Below are 17,203 nucleotides of genomic sequence, written 5' to 3'. Positions count from 1 at the left end.
ACCCTCTGCAGTGTAATTCTGATATGTATGTGTACAGGAAAGCAGGAACTGTTCTTGAGCTTGTTATCAAGTGAGACAAGGTTAATTAGTGACTAGAATAGCTTCAGCATTTATTTTGCTCCATTATATTTTACCACCTGTCCTTCTTACTTCCAGTACAAAATCTCCCAGTTTTAATATGAGAAAGGAGTCACTGTTGCTCTTCACATTTGAAGTAACTAATGAATGTATATTTAATATGCAGAGTGGTTGTTCTGTGGGTTTTGGTGTCTGTTTTTGGTTTTTTGGTTGGTTATTTTTTGGTTGGTGTTTAGATTATTTAGATCTATATTTCTGGAAAGGAACATGGATTGATTTTTCAGAGGTTCAGTACACAAAATTACAGCTGGATTTTCAAGGGTTCTGTGTTTCTGCTGAGCAGCCTTGCTGAGTATAGCAAGGATTTCCAAAGGTCTCAGAATACAGTGTGTCAATACTTTGAAAATAAACTTGTTTCTTTGATGAGAAGTATACAGTGCTGCTTGAACAAGAACTTGCTTGAAGGTGGAGTGTATAGAAACACTGCTGTCCATACAGGACAAAGGAAAAAACAGAATTGCTAATTAATATCCAGCTGAGAGCTAAATTTGAACATATCAGGTATACACAAGACTATGTGAGTTTCATATTCTTCATTATTGCTTTGTAGTCCAGAATAATGTAATTACATTTAATTTTTTTTTTTTTTTTTTTATAACCCAACTTTATGTGTAGGGAACTGAACTCCACTTGCCACTGGGGTTCCCACACAAGTTCAGATTCTCTCTTTGGCTTCTGTCACTATTACATATTCAGGAAATACTCTATTTATAGATTGTAAAGGACTATTTATGACTAAATCTTAAAGATTAAAGTCTTTAAAATTCAAGCTAAATTGCAGATTTCAGCTAAAAGCAGGAGTGCAAAATGCTTGAAGTGAGTTAATATTTCAATATTCCTTTCTATGTTTTCTACTTGGTATTTATATATAATACTGTTACTTCATGCTCTTCAAAATTATAAATGAACAATTTTTTTTTCAAAATTTCAAATTTTTTTCATAAAATACAGTACAGCTTGAATTACTTGACAAGGTCAAAAACATTAGGATGGATACACACAGATCAAAATGCTATCATATGACAAAAAATAGTATAAGAGACAAGCTTGTGAAAAATAGTGTGTGTTTTCCTTTTGCTTTTCTTCACTCTCCTTCTGCTCTGAAGAAGAGGGATTTCACATTGCTTTTGCAAGAAATTTGTTTTCTTTTGGTTTTGGACACTGAATCCTATGGATTGGTGTACACTGGAAACCATCAGAGCAGACTGTCCTGCCCAAACTGAACAGAAAACTCCCAGTTAGGGAGGGAAGGGGAGCTCAGCAGCAGAACAGAGGGAATGTTTGGTAGTCCAGTGAACATTGCTGTATTTTCAATTATCATGTCAACACAAAGAAACAACCTTAGCTCTCTAATGAGCTGCATTCCATCTTTGTTCATGTTCTATTGTCCTAAGGAAGATCTATTAATCTAAACTTCTGTGGTTACCTGCTGTCATTTAGCAAAATCCAACCTTCAGGGAGAAGTTTAGGGTATTTCATTTTTTGGTGACTCATTGGATAACCATGGACATCCTGTCTATTGGAGCAGAGGCAGGCTGATGTTTCCAGCAGTGCTGTTTCACACATTCTTTGTTCCTTCAAGGTTCTTGGCTGATGGACACTTCTTTACAAGGGAACACTCTTGCTCAGTTGGTCAATTAAGAGATGTGTAATGATTAAGAGATGTCTCCCTACCATCTTCTGTAGTTCAGTGAAAAATCAGTGAGATTTCGAGACTTCAACTCTCATTTTATTTTGATTTGGTTTGAGGGAAAGAAGACTCTAAATCTCATATGAGGAATGTATGGGATATGTAAATGTAAACTGTTCTCTTGAAGCCTTTTATCTTTGTCACAGTGGTCTGATATGAACTTATAGAGTTTTCTGTCCTTATTTTTCATAGGAAAGGAAAACTTAATCCCTCCCATATAATATTTGAGCAAATCCAGTTTTCTATACAAAATTTGGAGAAAATTTGGACTCCCAAATGCAGAATTTATTTTGAAATTAAAATCTCCCTCTGTATTGTAATTTGAATTTTCAGTATTTCAAAATCTAAAGCAAGTAACTGTATAATATTGTGTCTACATCTATGAGTACACTTTCCCAGGCTAGCTAGTGTTAAATATCTTATTTAATGCCTGAAGAATGTCTTATTTACTACTACTACTACTACTACTACTACTACTACTACTACTACTACTACTACTACTACTACTAATAATAATAATAAAGGTTGGAAGGGGTCTCAAGGTCATGTAATTGTCCAACTTCCAGCGTTACATGAATCCAGCTTCTTGTTTTGACTCAGAAGAATTCTTAGATTAATACTTGAGTTTATGGTTTGCTGCAATTGATAGTTGTCCTCCATCCACGCTGGAACAGATTTTCTAACCAAAATCCAGAAAAGGATTGCTTTATCTCAATTTAGAACTTGTTCTGTTCTACAATCTCTTAAAAAAAAATCAAATCTAAACCAAGATGTATATGAAGAAACCTCATTTAGATATTTTCAAATAAAAGCAACTTATTTGAGACTCCTGAGGTCATTAACTAACTTACATTGTATTTTGCAGCTCAGCTTCTCTGTTTTTTTCCAGTCTGATTTCCTTCTTCTGGTACATTCTTAGTAAATATTACATGTCCTATTCAACAATTCAGGTAAGTGCCTTTCCTTGTAAATAAAATAAATAAATAAAAACAAAACTGCAGTATTCAATCTTTCATAGGCTGTCCTTTCCAAGTTGGAATCAGCAACAGTTCTGTCCACACTTTCCTCACAGCCTGATCCACTAAGAACTGTTACCACAACATTCCTCAAAATTCAATCCAAAGTAGAAAATTGCAGTCAAACTCTGTTATGAAGATTTCCACACATTAAATTACTACAGAAAGGTCAGAGTATGCAACAGTTTATGTCACTCATTTCCTGTCTGTTGACAGTCATGAAGTGTCACCAAGAGAGAGATGCTGAACTGAGCCTGCAGAGTTGAGGCAGTGGATCCTGAGGTAGTGTTGATGCTTTGTTTATGCCTGGCATTTAAGCAGCTCTGTTACTCCTCATCAGTGAAAGGAGAGATCAGCTGCAGCCCTGGCACTGTCAGCTCATCTCATTGCTACGGATGACAACTGCAAATTACTAATACTCTTTTTCCATTTCATCTCCTACACAGTTCTGTCTTCCAACTAGTCTTTTCTTCTTCAGTCAATCAAAAGATAAACCCAAAGATCTTTTTGCAGCTTGGGGTCCCCTATGAGGTCTCACATGAGTTCTCACAAGGACAAGAAATACCCTAGGAGCATTCCCATTCATGTTTTGGATGCTGTAGCATGTGTGACAGTAACTAGAAACTGCCTGAAACAGTTCATGCAGCCACAGAGTCACATAATGGTATTATCTATTTCTATAATTGTTTTAACCTCCTCCCCAGACTTCAGTACCTGGTCAGGAATACCTATGGCAGATGATAAATTCATTAAGCTTAAAACACTGCCAGGTAAGGTTTGGAATATTCACCTCATACTGAAAGACTTCAGTAGTTTCTGCTTTGTGCAGAGAGGTTAAGGCAGGATTTGATCGTGGATTGTAGATATCCACCATGGAATAACATATTGACCAGTGGAAGCTACATAAACTGACAGAGTAAAAACACAGACACAGAGTTGAAAAACTTATGTTTCAAAACAATCAAATTTGAGATAATATTAAGGTACATAAAACGAGGGTTATATTCCACTGAAGCAACTTACTAAGGGAGTAATTAATCTGTTGGTTTACAATTAAAATCTCATACCTGTAAGTTACTGAAATTTGTGTCATCATTACATGGGGAGAAGAACCATTAGTTCTCAGAAAGATCTTTTGAAAAAGTCTGTGGCCTGCTTTATGGTCACTCTTGACTTTAAAATCATTGTGGTGCCAAGTAGCCAAGAGTAACTAAATATATATTAAAAAAAATTAGAAAATGCCTAAGCCACATTCATTTTGCCTGGACAATGCTTTAAGTTGTCATAGAATCATGGAAGAGTTTGGGTCAGATGAGTCCAACTCAGAATATTCCGTGCATCTGAGTTCTTAAATATCAGCTAATTCCATCCTCTCTGCCATGGGCAGGGACACCTTTCCACCTTCCACTAAAACAAGTTGCTCAGAGCCCCATCCAGTCTGGCCCTGAACACCTCCATATGTCATATGGCAGTGTCAGAATAATCCTTGTTCAGAAGAATTTTGAGCCACAGGCTTAGAGAGGGAGATGAAACCTACCATGAGAATAAAATGTATCCACCAGTTCATTGCTTCTTTGTTACTTGGTAATATCTTTATACATGGCATTATTTAATTTGCTTTCCTAAAATATATAGATTACAATGAAATATTTGAATGCTACCCACAACTTTAAAATGAGGTTCCAATTCTTGCATTTTGTATTGATTCTGTATTTCATTATTACAGGGTACTCATTTCATTACAATGAATTATCTTTGTGCTATAATGAAAACCATTAATTTTTAAAAATCAGTATGAGTATAAACAAAAAGAAAAAAAAAAAGTCATGCCACTCAAATTTGATTGCTTCTTTGATAGACTTACAAAATTAGTGGATGAAGGATAGGAAGCAGATATATTTGCATTTTAGTAAAATATAATCATGCCTTTGAAAATCCTACCAAAAAAATCCACATTCACGTGAATATGATTGCTATTACATGGAGGAAAATCTAGATGGATGACAATGAACAAAGTGAACTTTAATGTGGGGTGATGTGTAGATGGATACTCAAACCATAGGCATTAAAATTCAATTTATTCAATACATTCTGGCCTGATCTGGAAGATGGAGTAAATAGCATTAAAAAAATTTGAAAATCATGGTGTGCTGAAAAGCCAATTTTAATAAGCATGGGGTGGATCAATAGGGAAGTCTGCCTCTTGCCTCTTGTGTCTTCCCTTTACAGTGACATCCCAAACAAAATCCAGTAAATACGCTTTGGCTGAACAAGTATTAGAAAATTTGCTTGCTCACTTTTTCTTTTTTAAATGTCTAAATGATTCCATGTTTTCTCTCTTGAAATAAGTAGGTCTAATGTGTGTTTTCCTTCCCTTTTGGAGAAACTGCCAGTATGGACATGGTATTCCTTCTAGTAAGGACCTCTGGATGCTGCTGATACACTGTTCTGTGTCCCTGCCTTCCCAGTGTCATTGAGCAAGACTGAAGCTTTTCCAAAGAAAATCAGGTTTAGCACCAAAAAAAAAAAAAAAAAAAAAGGGTAAATATGAGGAAAATTCACATGCCAGTTTTATTACCAAAGAGGTTTTTTAAAAATATTACTTAATTATTTGGACCGTTAGACTGTTAAAATGTTAAATGGAATAACAATAAATCATTATTGACACATATGCTCTATCTTTTGTCCAAAAAAGATTTTGAGTAGAACCCTTTTTGCAATGTTTGGCAGTTATGAAAGGGAGTTTATTCATAGATTAAAAAAAAAAAAAAGTAATGTAATATGTTTTACTTAATGTTAAATTTATATTAATCACTTATGAAAGAATGTTTAAAGCATTATATAACTGATTCTTAGGCAAACTCATAAATTTAGAAACCAAATAATAGATACAGAACTATTTATTTTATGTCTAAATCCTTTCAGAAACACTTTTCTCTGTCAGTTTTAGCCTGGCATAATTTTGAAAGTATTACCTCAATTTCTTGGAAAAGTCTTATCACAAAAAAAAAAAAAAAAAGCCAACCAAAACCCCCAAAACAAATAAAACAAATAATCTAGCAATAGGAAATTGTTGGGGTTTCTTTTCCTCCAGTTTTTGGGTATTTATGCTTATAATCCTTTGAACTGTGAAGCTTTACATGTGACAATCTCTTAAGAAATGCAAAGATACTGACAATAAATAATACAGATATAGGCGTGCAGCTTGATAGTGGGATCTTGCCCCATTCCTTCAATATATTAGTGAAAAAATAAATCCAAATAAACCATATTTGTTATTATTTTCATCATCACTATCATGAGTAACCCAATGAAAATTATACAACTTTTCTCAAAGTATGATACTCTCTGATTAGAAATGTTTGATAAACATATCTACATATCTGATATTGTGATTTTCCTTCTGATATGTTTAAGAGATGTATTCAGTTTCAGGATTGTGTTAAGGTAAGATTCACTGCTCTGATTCCCACTGAGTGTCTTATTCCCTAGGTTATTCACAGATAACTGCATTTTCTCAGTATGATTACACGACATGGGCTCTACCCTCCTTTACTTTTTCTTTATCCAGAAATTCCTGAGAAAAGGCTGTGCTGGTGTTTCCGCAGGGCTGAAGAGTGTGCGGAAATGAATCACTCAGTCTGAGTGACTCAGCTTGAAATGCTATCTCTTTCCCAAACTCCAGTTTTGCCTCTTGCTTGCTATTGCCTACATGCTCCAAGTGCTCCAAGGCATTCAGTTTTGGTTTTCTCCACCTAAGAACTTCCAGCCTAGACTCACTAATGACTGTCAGGCAGCAGGCTCTCTCAGCTATCTCAAGTTAAGTGGAGCCCATTAATTTTGCCATCTTGCAGTGACTTGCATTTTCCATCTAAAGATAGTTAAAAATTTACTTCCCATCTTTATTTTTCCCTGCTACCCCCTAATGCATATTGCTATTTTTATTGCAACATGCAGTTGTTTTAGAAACACGCATTTTCCTAAGTGATTTACATTGTCACAGGAAAATTCACAAAGTACTGAACTTTATGGCAAAAGAAAAAGGATAACCTACTGACAAGTACTCCTTTCATTTTCACTTTATTTCTAAATTGTAGGACTAATGGACCAAAAACATTTTTCATGTTTTTTATGCCCTCAAGTTTTGTCTGCATAGGAAAAGGGAAATATATGCTAACTTTGTGTGACCTATAGAATCTTTCTGACTGCAGTGACCTGGTGGGGCCACCTCCTACTACTCTGCTAACGAGACCTACTGATTCCAAACATCTCAAAGTCTTCACAAATAATTTCTGCCTGTGAAATATAAGACAAAAGTTCACCAGCCATATTAGTGCAACCCTGACAAAGCTTTCACTCAGTTAATGCTATGGCAAAATTAAAAAGCCAGGAGGGGCGGGGGAGAAGACCTGCCATACGGAGAGAGAAAATAATTGCAGCACTGTTCACTAAGGAATAATAGATCACCTTTTTACACTACTAATTTGCCTTGCTGCCTGTACTAACAGCCTCTGGATCCCACCTAATTGTACCCCTCTGTTCCTCTGCCAGAGCACATTGTCACGTCTGCCGCTTTGGCTGTCTTCTGCTCTCTCCTCATTGTGTTCATTGACAAATGATGAGACACTGAAGTATGAAGAAATGCAAACTACATTATAGGAACTCTTCAGATCACTTGAATTAGGCAATTGGCTGTGGAAACCTTTCATTCTAAGTGTTTTTTTCATCACTGAGAAAAAAAAGGGCCTGTACAGAGCAGGTCAAACTTTGAATTTTTGACTAATATTTTTTGCCTCCATTAGTTTTTACACGTGGAAACACTGATTTTTTTTTTTTTTTTCCCTAAGTCTGTTATTTCAAAATCTCTTTTTCAAGCAAGAAAAAATGAATTATAGGTATGAAATTCTTTGGGTACATAATTTTGGATACATAATTCCTTTTCCAGATTTTAATTTATCAAGCACTGTGTACTTTCTTTGTTTGGACCCTTAGATATGAACTTTGGGGAGGTAAAATTCTCCCTCTAGATAAAGTTCTCAGTTCTTAAGATCCAGTCACTTATATTATTTTGTACATTAACTTGTCCTCTGCAGCCTGGATATCTGGGAATGACCAAAACCTAGGGGTAGCATTTACTCTGGTGTTTTCAGCAGATTATTAATGGAGTTATTTCCCATTGTCTTTCTTACACTATGAAAAAAAAAATCAATGTAATAGAAAAGTTTAATAATGACAGAACAGGAAAACTATTTTCCTTCCACCTCTGCCTTTTGGGAGCCTTGTGTATACCCTATGCATGATGTTTTTTAGTATTAATAACTGATCTGTTCATCATGCTATCAGCATTTTCAACAAACAATTCTTTATTTGCTTATTGTCTTCCAACACAGTCTGTATTTCAGCATATTAGCAGATCCAAGCTATAAGAGATAACAAACATTCACACAGGATTTTCTCAGATCTATATTTTGTGATAACTACTTATCAGGTATCTGAATCAAGGTTATCACACATTTTTATACAACTTGATCTATATAGTAGGAATAAAATAAATATTCTCTGCACAAATTATTCTGTACTCTGAAACAAGAATCTGCATATAATTCAGTAAGCCTAGAATGTAGCTTATTTTCCATTGGTATGTACATAAATATTTATGTTGATTCTCTGCCCAAAAGTTTTCAGTTTGCTTGTTGTGAATTGCCTATCATTTATTTGTCATCAATATAATGTTTGAGGGATTGATTTCCAATTCCTTAGCTGAAGCTGGATGGTAATTTGGAGTTAAAGTGTAGCACAAAGGAAGTACTTTTATGCTGAAATGAGCATGGACAAAAACCAATATGATAAAAATAGAGTGGCAAAATTATTTTATAATTTTTCATAGTAGCAGGAAACTGTCTAATTTGATGACATTCAACTACTCTATTAAAAACCTGAAAGTTAAGGCTCAGAGTGCTGTGTATTCAAGGACTGTAGATTGAAATGCTTTCTGTGCCTCAAACACACAGGGCTCCAGAGCCACTCCAGGGCACAGCTGAGTCCTGCAGCCACAACAGTGGGGCAAAGTCACCCAGGCAGGGCAAATGGTGAGGAAGGACAGAGTGCTGCCATCAGTGAGAACTGAGGGGAAAGTGAGAAACAGCTCTGAGCTCTGTGGTGAGAGAATGAGCAGGGCCAGGAGGTGCTGCAGGTGTCCATGCAGCCTTTGAGAAACTCATGACAGAGCAGTTACTCCCTGCAACCAGTGGACAGTAGATGAGAGCCCATGGAGGACCAGCAAATTCCTGACAGAAGAGGAGCCCCCAGAGGATCTGGTTTCCTGGCAGGAACTGCAGCCTGTGGAGGAGCCATGCTGGAGGTGTCTCTGCAGGAAGGACTTTACCCCTTGGAGAGGATCCGTGCTGAAGCAGCTCTTGAAGAGCTGCAGCCTGCGGGAAGGACTCACCTTGGAGCAGGCTGTGAAAGTCTGGTTCTGGGAGGGACCCAATGCTGGAGCATGGGAACTGTATGAGGAAAAAGGAGCAGTAGAGTCAAAATGTTATGAACTAACCACAGGTCCCCTTGTCCCATCTCCCTGCATCACTCAGGGAGAGGAGGAGAAGATAGACGATTCCACAAAGGAATGAAGCTGAGCCAAGGAAGAAGGAAGGGAGATCGGTAAGGTGATGTGGTTTTGAGTTTATTTCTGCTACTTCATTTGTAATCCCATAAGTGATACGTTAAATCTATTTCCTCCAAATGAAGTCTGTTTTGCTCATGGTGATAACTCATAAGCAATATCCCTGTTTTTATCTTCACCTATGAGCTTTTCCATATTTTCTCCTCCTGTGCTGTTGAGGAATGGGAGTGAGAGAGTGGCTGAGTGGGCATCTGCCAGCCAGACAAGGTCAGCTCACCACACTCTCCAAGTCAAAATTTACTGTTACTGAGAATCTGCTCTCTCCTTCTGAGGCCATAAACTCAATGTTGTTTTCATGAAATTAACATAAAGTACACCTTCACTTTCCAAAACTGGCAATATTATTGAAGTTGGATTTGAATCTTCTCTGTGCATACTAAATGTTTATATGTGCAGCTAAATGTTTATATGCATGACAACATTGGATTTTGAGGAGTGTTTACAACACTTGGATATCAGAATATTCATGACTGATTTATGTAGAAGCTTTATTTCAGGTGTAAGAATAAGATTACAATATTTTACCAAATTTTTCTAACAATGAAGCCAGAAGAGTAACTAAACTTAATTTTGTTAAAAGTTGAGTTTTAAATTTGTTTCTTCCTTAAGGAAGATGTTTATGAACTATCCTGCTCATTTTAATTCAGTGGTTTTTAAGTATATTTTTTGTGGTTAGGAATACAAGTTCCTACATTTTCAGATATATTATTAAGATGGTGAGTTAGAAATAAGCTTTAAAGAAGTTATATTTTTTATAAAAGATATTAGTTAAAAAATTTAAAAGTAATGGCAGGTTATGCTCAAATTAGTAGTGCTATAAACTTCAAGGTTTTTCACATTATTATTAAAAGAACTGACAACGATGACTCAGTATTTTTGTATTTTATTTATTACACACTACAACACTTTGTGATTAAAGTTTAAATGAAGAAAATGTTTTTGATTGATTTACAGTAAATTTAATATTTGATTAACATTTCAGAAGGGGGAAAAACAAATGAACATGCTATAAAACACGCTAATGATGATCATGATAATTGAGAATGTTCTTAGAATAGATAGTGCCTTAATGAAGACATCAAGATTTCATGTAGATATTTCCCCCTGCAGGTTTTATAACAGGCAGAAGAATCTTTGAAAGAATCAACAATTTTTGAAAAACTGTATTGAATTTAAACCCTTTCTGCCATAAAAAAAAAAAAGAAAAATATTTTATTGCCATGTTTTAATTATTATGCTCACCTCTTTCTATATGTATTCTTTCATTTCCTGTCTACTAGGTTTTGCATTTACTAATATTAAATTTCCCCTGTTAGCTGAAAATGTTGCAGACCAAACCATTCTTTTTCATTTTACTTTGGCCTCTGTTATTTTATTTCTTACTGCTTTGTAAGTTGTGGTCAAAGCTGAATAATCACTCTAAAGTTACCAGCAACAGATGTGGAGCTGCTATTCTAAGCACAGGAAAAAAAAATAAAAAACTGTACAGGGATTTCAGATTAATTGGTCATGAAATCACCTAAAAACTTCTAAAAGTCATTATGAAGTATGACTCCTAAAAAACCTCACTATGTACAGAACAATGATTTCCTTAAAAAAACAAAGAACTACTCTCTGTGCCTCCAGTGATCTGCGAATGAAAGCTTGAGAACTACATCCTAAAGGAAATGGACAGGATGTAGATAAACCTTTCATTTCTAGATCATTGATAGGAATATGAGAATATAAAATGGTGAGTAATGGTTCATTATGAGATGAATATCAGACATAATAAAGTAATTCCAATTCAGATTGTTCATCTGGGCCCAATCACAATTTGGCCAGAAGATCTGTTCTGAGGTAGGAAAGGAAAAAAAAGGACATAAGGGAGTTAGGCACTTAACATCAGGATTTTAAGAGTATTTAGCTTCTGTCAGTCATGACAGTTTGTATGACTGAGCCATCTAGCAACCCATGAAAAAACCCAATTTCCACTGTATTTCACAGAGCCATCACTTCTTTCTTCAAAAGCTGAAACCTACTCTCATTTTTTTTTTCTCTTGGATCACCTGCCACATACCAAAGTCTATTCGCTATCAGCTATTCTTTATCAGCACCCACTGTTCTTGTTCTGAAACTTCAAATGTAACAACCCCCCCTAAATTCATCCTTGAGCACCTACTGTTTTGTTTAATGTTCAGGTCTATGTATCCTAGAGGCCTTACCAGGTTTCCACATGTAAAGTCTTTTTTTTTTTTAACTTACCACGTCCCCTCTTTTCTTAACATCCCTGCATGAGCCTTCCCTGCTTGCAGTTTGAGTTTCTTATGTTCAATTAATTTTAACTCATTTAGCCTTGAAAGGGCAGCTGCTCCCCACTAGGCCATGTAGTCCTCAGCTTCTGGTACAGTTGTATTAATCAGAGTGTGAATTAAAACTCAGGGGAAGGGTGGAGCACTTTCACAGGCAGCTTTCTCCAGAAAAGTCTCTGTCTCCATCTCGCTGGGATTGGTTAATGGGCATGTGCTATAGAGCAAAGGCTGGAGGTTGAGCTTTATCTCTCTTTACTTGGTGTTCTTGCTGGGATTAAAGCATGTAGAGTTCTGCTGCTAGTGGCTTGCAGCACTGCTTCCTCCTGATGTAAGTGTTTATGTCCTTTCTAACTGCATAGAATCTCTGGCTTGCTGACAGAATAGGATTCTCTTCTTGCTTTCAGAACAGTTTTTAAAGGAGTGTTGCTGTGGGTTCTTTTTATCTGCAGGTTTCTTATGTGAAACACTTCATCCAAGAGATGGGATAACTAGCCTCAAGCTTGGAGTGTGATTTGGGTTTATGGCTCTCACTGTGTAGGTGCCTATGTTAAGCATAAAACTGTACACTCACTTGAGGGAAAAGAGAACAGTTATTCCTTTTATATGTTTTCTTTCTCTTATCCTCTTCCAATGCCTTAAGAAGTTCTATGAGGTTTGGATTTGCAGGTGGTGAGGATGGACTGTATGTCCTTTGAAGTGAGAAAAGTAATGAGTTTTCACCTTTCATTTTGGGAGTATTTGTGCTTTTGACTAATGACTGAGGACTGGCCTTTAGGGGTGGTCACAATAGCTTTTAAGGTGAGGCAGTGACTTCACTCCTGTAAGTGTTTAATATTTAGCATCACCCTGTCCTAGCTGAATTGCACTTCCTGTCCTTGCAGTTTTTGTCCATCTCTCTGTGTATCTGTACCTTTTATACTTGATATAAAGTGACAACTGATATCAAGTGATATTGACAAGCTTTTATTGAACTTAATTACTCTTCAGAGACTGGCATGAATCAATCCTCATAAAAGTCACCTGTCAGTTTGTGATGTGCCAGCTTTAACATGGAGGAGATGAAGGGAAAACTCTCTGAGAAAGGAGCCTATTTTAACAGCAAGTTACTTCTTCTTTAATTATTGATGAACTCTGTTCAAGTGAAAATTGTCATGAACATTTATCATTTAACATAGTGAAAATAAAGATGAGAAAATTCAGCTGTGACATTCACTTTGGTTGTTTTCTGCAGTGTAGTAAATACCATGAACTTCCATTAAAATTAGTAAATTCCTTGAAAATGCACTTACCACTATGGCAGACAAATATTTTTTTTACCAGTATGACGTTCAGCACTTAGTGATCTATCTTATACTATTTTGTGTGGCTTTCCTTGTTGCTTTGTGTGTTTTGTTTTGTTGTAGCTGTTTGTTTACTACAAAGCTATGGTACACAAAGCTATGGGATTATACTTTTATATCAGAAATATCATGTTTGAATCTGAAAATGTTAAGTTATGAGCTTCACTGAAAAAAAAGTTAACATGTTCTATGCTAATGACAAACTAACCATTTTTAAGAGGTGTCTGGTTTGTAATGTTTCTTACAAATGCAACCAAAAATTTTCCCGTACCTTAGGGAAAACAGTATGGTTATAAGCCATTGGTAACTTCAGCCATAGTTAGAATAGTTAGAATCTATTCAGATTGCTTAGTATAAATCAGTGTTTCTCAAGCTGAGGATGTTAATTGAAGGCAGATTCTTATTTTTCTTCTTAGTTTAATGTAATGTTATCTCCATCTGGAGTGGTGATATTTCTCAAAACTTTCTTTTCCCATCTTTATCACCACATCTTTCTGTAATAGAGGAGTTAAACCACTGGTTCTCAATATGAAGGGAGGTAGGAGTAAGACTGGAATTAAAAGTTATTTGTTTAAGCCAATCTGTTTTATTTTTCTGATACTAAAATAATGGGAGTTCTATACAGATCTTAGGGAGTGTGGCCACTCCAGTTTCAATTACCCTGCAGGGCTTTCAGCCTATGTTTTCTATGAAGTAGGTGGAAGGTTGCTCAAAATTGCATCTAAGAATTCAAGGAATAGTCAAGAAAAAAATAATCATTTTTTTGAATCATTACTGCTTGGCCTAGCCAAGTAAAGGTGTCTGCTGGTATGTAGTCAGCATTAAACCTATTATTTTGGAGTAGTCCTCTAAAATGACTAATGTTTTTGTCTGCTCCCCTCCATTCTTACTGAAAGACTGTTCTAATTTTCATTCCAGTCTTCTAAATACAGTTAAACTTGTGACTTTTTCACAGGCAATGTGCTCTCAGGTTTTCCTTTTGTCTGTCCTCTTCTTTTGTCTTCTGTAAGGTGGTTGTGTTGGTGGGGTTTTTTTTGCAATTAGTCCTCCTACAACTTCCATGCTAAAGAGAAATATCCTCTCTTGTTTGCTGTTGCTAGGCTACATGACTCATGTTCATTTAAGACACATTTCTTGTACCATGTAGAAATGCCCAGGTTTGATTGCTGTGAGGTATTTTGGGGTATTGGAAGCACTGTTTGCCACAACACTGTAATGTTTTATCCATGCTGAATTACCCCGAGTAACAATTTCTTTTGGCTAATGTAACTACCTTTATGAGTCATAACGGTTCATATCTTAAGATATCCTTGTTGGTCTGTATCAGTAGATACTCTGCACGTCTTTGAGTTGACCGTCTTGTAACTTGTTCTAATTTGGTAGCTTTTTTTCTTGAACTTAATTAACAACTTTCAGTATACTGGGAGCTACTTCTTAGTCTATTACCCTGCTAGAGATTAAAGCTCCAGACATTCTTTCAACCAGAGGTCGAAGCACTTAAACTTTTTATGTGTTTGGCTTCCTCGAGGTGAGGCTCCTTTTCAGAGTTAGTCCTTTTTATGAAAATACTAGTGCAATTTCCTCTAATGTGCCAGCAGCTCTCTGGCTACAGACAGTAGGCACAACTTCCCCAGGCATTGTGAGAAGATCAGGGAAAAGAATTATAAACAATTCTCATCTTCACTTGCTGCACCTGTTGTTGTGAACATGTCGGATGTGTTATGGAGATTTGTTTACCAGAGGGTGATTTCTTAATTGGACACTGGTGATGGTGTTTAGATGGAAGGACCAATTGGGTTCACTTGTATCATGACTGTTGGTAAAGGCGATAGGTTTCTTAATAAGTATAATATAATAAAATGATTGATTCTGAGAATCATGGAGTCAATGCTAATTATTACCCGGCTGGGGGCCTGTGGTGACACTCCAAGATTTCTTTTTTTCAGAAATCTTGAGTATACGTGGATGGATTAGTCCCTTTTGAGTCTTTTCATGATTAGTAATGCATCCAATAGAATTCAAAATTGTAGCCAGGATCTTAAAAAATTGTTTACGTTCCCCAGCCTGATTAGCTACTATCTATTACTGCTTTTTCAAGCAATGAATTAAGCAGCACAAGTATTTGGAGTTGTGTAATTTGGCCATTCACTTCACAGCTGGAAAAGATGAAAAGTGTCTCTTCAGTACTATTTTAGGTTATTACTTTTTAAAATGTATTAATACTGATTTATGTACTTAATTACAAAGTGAGGAGATGAAGTTTGCACTTGAAGAACAGTGGGATTTGTGACGTTCTGTTTTCAAATTTGCTCCTGAGAAAATTGTCTACTAGTTCAGGCAATGAAGAACTATGAAAATAAAAACAGGTTTTGAAATAATTCTAGATTTTCTGTGCATAATACCTATGAGAAGATAATAATAGTAGTAAGGAATGTTACGCAAGCCATAACTGAGCTCTGTTTGTGATCCAGTGTGGCACAATGTTACTTTCATATGTGATGCAATTACTTCCATCTATATGATTACAAACAAACAAAATCCCATCCAGCTGAGTATATGGAACATATATTACTAATATAAAGTTGATTTGAGTTAAATTGCTATGTAAATGAGGATTAGTGGCCTGAAATGGGCCTTATGTGCTTTGACAAAAAAAAAGCACATTCAAGTGCTGTAAACACAGCAAGTCCACATCTACAATTGGACAATGCTGTCCATAAATTCAAGCTTTTAAATCTTGTACTACTGCAGAACTCTCAAAGGATTTTTCCACTAATAGTGCTGACTTGCCAGCAAACCTCTGGAATCTCAGCATGGCAGGACCTGAGTCAATTGCTAGTTTCTCATCTGGATAACAGCAAAAACCTGTCGTGCATTCAAGCAGGGAGCTTGCTGGGGTCTGAGAAGGCCAGATAGCAAATAATCTTAGCAGAAATCCTGTAAAATAAGCTTGGAAGAAATTTTGAAGAGGTCATTTTTCACTTTCAGCCCCAAGGTGGAATTGGATCTTCCTATGTTATTCCTGATGCATATTTATCTAGTTTGTTCTAAATATAATAATGGAAATTTGGCTGCCTCCCTAGGCACTCTCTTCCAGTACTTAGCCATCTGTAGTGCTATGCACTTCACCTGAAAGTCTCTTGCTGCTATTAAACCCACTACTGCTTTCCTTATCTTCATCAGATGTGAAGAAATGCTTATCCTCCACTAATTAATAATTTAAAGTGTAAAAGATAAAAAAGTTGTTACACACATCTTCCTTTAGTCTTTGTTAGACCAAGTAATATAATTTCTTTTCAACCTTGATCATGCTTGTTACTCATCTTAAAATTCTTTCCCACTCCAATCCCAACTGTTTTGTATTTTCCTTGGCTAATGGTGCCCAAAACCAGAATGGTGATTGCTTTGGAGCTTTACCAGCAAGTAATGCCACTAAAAAAATTTTTTCATGTATCTTACAGCCTATAACTGTACTTTGTATTTTGCAGCATAACAATTGAAAAGAGGAGAGAGAGACTTAATTACCTTGGACTACTAAGTAGTAAAGTTTCCCCTTTGTTTTTTGGGACATCATTCAGACAATATTAAAGGGAAGATTTTACTTCCAATTAACTTGGGGCAATGCTTTCTGAAAAACAGGTTATTCCAGATTGTGGCTAAATTTAGACTAAATTTTTGGACACTTGTGGTGGACAGAATGTATCTGTTTAATTTATGACCCTGCTGATATGATGCTTGATTCATCTTGAGCACAAGTACTTTAAAAGAAATCCCGGACCACAATCTTAGATTTTTTTTTTTTTTTCCTTAAGGGGTTTTCAGGTTAGTCTAATTTGCTGTATCTCTGAAAGGCACAGATGATGTTTGGAAAAATGGGTTCCCCTATAACTACTTCGGTAGTACAGATGGCCTATAAAAATTCCCAAAGCAGTGTCATATTAGCTTCATGATTAGCTTCACCACATGATAAGTTATACTGTGCGTTATCATAATGAAATAGCTAAATTCCACAGAACCTGCAGTATTCCAGGTTGAAAAACTGAGGC

This window comes from Lonchura striata, chromosome 1 (genome assembly GCF_050655825.1).
Source record: "Lonchura striata isolate lonStrDom1 chromosome 1, ASM5065582v1, whole genome shotgun sequence".
Classification (NCBI taxonomy): Eukaryota; Metazoa; Chordata; class Aves; order Passeriformes; family Estrildidae; genus Lonchura; species Lonchura striata.
This window is presented reverse-complemented; position numbering follows the sequence as displayed.